Source organism: Ochotona curzoniae, unplaced genomic scaffold (genome assembly GCF_017591425.1).
Source record: "Ochotona curzoniae isolate NIBS_2020 unplaced genomic scaffold, NIBS_Ocur_1.0 scaffold_1852, whole genome shotgun sequence".
NCBI lineage: Eukaryota > Metazoa > Chordata > Mammalia > Lagomorpha > Ochotonidae > Ochotona > Ochotona curzoniae.
In genome coordinates, this window is record NW_024467087.1 from 39,167,780 (window position 1) to 39,171,979 (window position 4,200).

At 34.7% G+C, this 4,200-nt stretch overlaps 1 non-coding gene across 1 annotated transcript; it reads right to left on the reverse strand.

The window, feature by feature from the left end:
- Positions 1-217: 217 nt before the first annotated feature.
- On the reverse strand, positions 218-323 carry LOC121169562. The gene has a single exon (XR_005885865.1). It is a non-coding gene; the product is annotated as a U6 spliceosomal RNA (small nuclear RNA).
- Between the last annotated feature and the right edge of the window lie 3,877 nt (positions 324-4,200).

Genomic DNA, 4,200 nt, shown 5'->3' on the forward strand with positions numbered 1-4,200 from the left:
CACAGTCACTGTAAACCTCCCCAAATAAAAAGTCACAAAACAAAACCAAAAACACAAATTTACAATGCCATAAAACAACAATCCACTGAATATGATCGTCTCAATTACACAGTTACTATACATCTCCTTAAATGAAAAGCCACAAAACAAAATCAACAACAGGAAGAAAAACCAGAAACTTACAATACTATGAAGTTAAATAACATGCTACTGAATGAAAATAATGGACCACTTCACAAATTTGAATGTCATCCTTGCACAGGAGCCATGCTAATCCTCTCTGTATCATTCCATTTTAGTATATGTGCTGCCAAAGCAAGCACACACAAAAATAACGTATTTTCAACTATTAAGAATTTGGAAGTTGATAATGTAATTTTGGATGCTACATGAAATACACTCTTCCTTTTTCCTCTTCTTAAGGGCCTATTAAGAACTCTACAGGCAAGCCTGGTTTGAATACTACCTCTGTTACTTAACCATTACATGATCCAAGATAATTCACATGATCTCTCTGAGCTATAGATTCTGAATAATGGGAATATATGATATATTGTGAGGATTAAAAGAGTTAGCTTTATATATAAAAGCACTTTGAATATTGCCTGGTCTATAGCAGTTATATCCATGCATATAGATTATACTCTCATGTGATGCATAAGGCTGTTTTGGTCAACAATGAACAATATATACAACTGTGATCCCATAAGATTATAATGGACCTGAAAATTTCCAATTGCCTAGTGATGTGAAAGTTCACCAGAGCATCATTGCATAATGTATTTCTCATAAGTTTGTGATGATTCTGCTGTAAATAAACCTACTATATTGCCATGCATATAAACATATTCATGTAAAATTGCATGCAATATGTAATACTTGATAAAAACAGTAATAACAATTTACATAGTTATTATACTCTTTGTTATTATTATAGCATGTACCCTATATGATATTTAAAAAAACAAGTACAGTAGTTTATATGTGCAGATATCTCAGGCTATCTTTTGTTTACTACATGCCTGGATTGTAGCAAGAGGGCACTTCAAGTGATTAACATTTCCCATACAGGATTGTGGAGATCCCTTTATAATAGTCAAACATCAAGAATCTTATCTAATGACACCTCTGTTAGAAGTCTGATTGTATATAATTCTGTGTTATTTTTGTGTTATCATTATTTCTAGTCACATATCTATCAACAGATAGAGAAGGATGAGGTGATAAGGAAATATGTTTAATGTTTTGTTTAATATCTAATGAAGTACTAGCACATATGAAAGATGAAATTAAATGCTTAAGATACATAGATGACCTAATGATTTTAATTGCAGGAAATTATGAACCAGTGATGAGTGCTACAGAGTAATGTCACCTGATCCAAGCTACTGAACTGGTGAATGGCTTATTCGTACAAATTCTCAGGCAATTTTAAGCTTTTCAGTACAGCTGGATTATAGAGTGCAAGGATAAAGTATTGACATAGGAGGCTGAAAAGGTAAGCAGGGATTTGAACGCCATCTGAGGAGAGTATATTTCATTCTGAGAGCAACTAGGGAGCTTCAGGAGGATTTAAAATTAAGGAAATGTCATGAGTAGATTTATTTTTTTTTAAGATTACACTGACAAGACAGTAAAAAGTTGAATTGAGGATAGCATGTAGAACAAAGTTAAAACCTAGAAGTTAAAGTTATTACCATAATATAAGTGAAGTGGTAAGAGTCTAAATCAAGCAGCGGTCATAGTAATAGAAAGAAAAAAAATTCAGGAAATGTTTAGAAAACATAATTCACAGGATCCAGAGATCAGTTTGGATTGAGGTAAAGGAAAAGGATTAGTAAAAGATGACATCAAGAATTCTACCTTTGGGAAATTAGACTGAAAAATGCAGGAGGGAGGGTAAATTCGGGAGATGGAATTGGGTGTTCAATTCAGTTTATATGAATTTAAGTTGCCAGACCATATATAGATGAGTTTTATTTATGATTTTGGGTTCAGAAAAGAAATCTGAGCTGCAGATAAGATATTGAAAACTCAGGGCATCTGGAGATTGCTGAAGATCAGATAATGTTCTTATTTAGATAGGGAGAAACACCCTGTTACCTGACTAATAACAATGCTTAATTCATAAATATATTCATTTTATTTATTTAAAGGGCAGAGAGGCAGAAATAAAAAGAGAGACAGAGAGCTCCCATCCAGTGAATCACCCATCAAATGTCCACAATGGTTGGAGTTAGGAGTCAGGAAATCTGTTCAGGTCTCCTATATAAGCCATCATTGTTGACTCCCAGGATGTAAAATGCCAGGAAAGTAGAACTTAAAGAGGATTTAGAACTCAACCCCAGATGCTGTTATATGGAATGTGGTTATTACAATGAAATTTTAATCATTATGAGAAAGCCTTTTCATAGCAGAAACATTTAAAAAGAAATTTAGAAGGAGATTAAGGAGGAGGAAGCTAAAAAATTAAAAAGAATACCTTCCCCAGCCTCTTAATTTTGAATCAAGAAAATAGAAAATTTCATAAGAGCATAAATAGAAAATTTTACAGGAGCATGGTTGGCAAATGATACTATGACATCAAATAAGACTGATTCACCTCATGCGCATTTACTGAGTGCACACTACAGGAATATGTTACGGAATATGTCACATACTTTTTAGATATATACAGAAAGAGAACAGCATCACCAGGTGCACATGGATGACACGGCAGTCCATTGGAACCTGCAGAGGACACCTGGCATTACAACAGAGGACAGAACAAATCAACTACCCCAGCCATATGTTGGCAGTGAAAGACTGGACTAAAGGAGACTCTAAGGTGAACTATGGCAATCACTGGATTCTGCAACAACTTCACTGTGCCTGGAATGATGAGATTGGCAGCAATTCATAAATGTTGAATTATCGAAACCACTTGAGCAAGACCCTCAGAGCATGCCCCACATAGAAGACCTGTGATGGATGGGAGACTGGGTGGGGCTTCTCTGTTTATCTCTCCCTTTACCCCAGATACAGGAAAAAATGTGGAAATAATAGTCTTACCACTTTCCTGTAGCCCTTGAACCTTTTGTGCCCTAATTAACTATGTAAAGATTGTCAAAAATAAAGGGAAAAAAACCCACTTTGGATTTAACAACAATGTGGCGGTAGATGGTTTTTACTAGAGGAATGTCACTATTTAATAAGGGCGACATCAAGATGGTAGAAATGACACTGAGTTAAGAAAAGGATAGTGCTGGCAAAATGCATTTGAAACAAAAAAAAAATTCTTTCTTCTTGGAAAATACAGTTACCAGTTTATATATGCTGAGTTTCATTTTCTTGGTTGCTTTCATGTTCCAATTAATGTCACGAAATATATTCACAACTTATTGTGGCATTCACAACCGTTAAAGAGAGCAATATTAACTGTTTAATTGATAAACCTTAATATTAAATCTATTGCCCTAAAATGTTATTGCTTATAAAATATGTGTGCATGGAGTGGGAGTCAAACACGGTGGCTCAACTGGCTAGTGCTCAGCCTGCAAATGCCAGCACTCTATAGGAGTGCTGGATCACATTCTGGCTGCTTAATCACACCCAACTCCTTGCTGGTAGCCTGGGAAAGCAGCAGGAAATGGCCCAAAACCTTGTAACCTTAAACCCTTTTTGGAGACCTGGAAGAAGCTCCTAGCTTTAAATCAGCTCAGTTCCAGCCATTGAGGTCATTCAGGGATGAATCAGCAGCAGAAACATCCTTCTGTCTCCTTTTCTCTGTAAATCTGCCTTCCCAATAAAATAAATAAATAAGTAAACAAATAAATCTCAAAATATGAATATGCATGTATAGTTGCTTGTGTTTTTACTATCACACAAACCCCATTTTTGAGTCTTTCTACAAAATAGCTGGTAATTTACAAGGTAGTATCCTACTTTTTCAAATGACAAAGACCAGAAACAATTTCAACTAAAAAACACTGAAGAAATTTCACAACAACACAATATTCTTGATTGCTTCTTAGTCAATTAAAATTGCTACAAAGCACACAACTGTGAAAATACCAGAAATTTTAATGTTGACAGATAATTGTGCAGTACCAATATTTTTTCTGTTATTTGATTATTTTTCTGTGACTATGTAAAACATGCTTGCCTTTAGAACATTTGCCTATAAAATTAATAAACCCTACAGCTTACTCTCAAATTGCC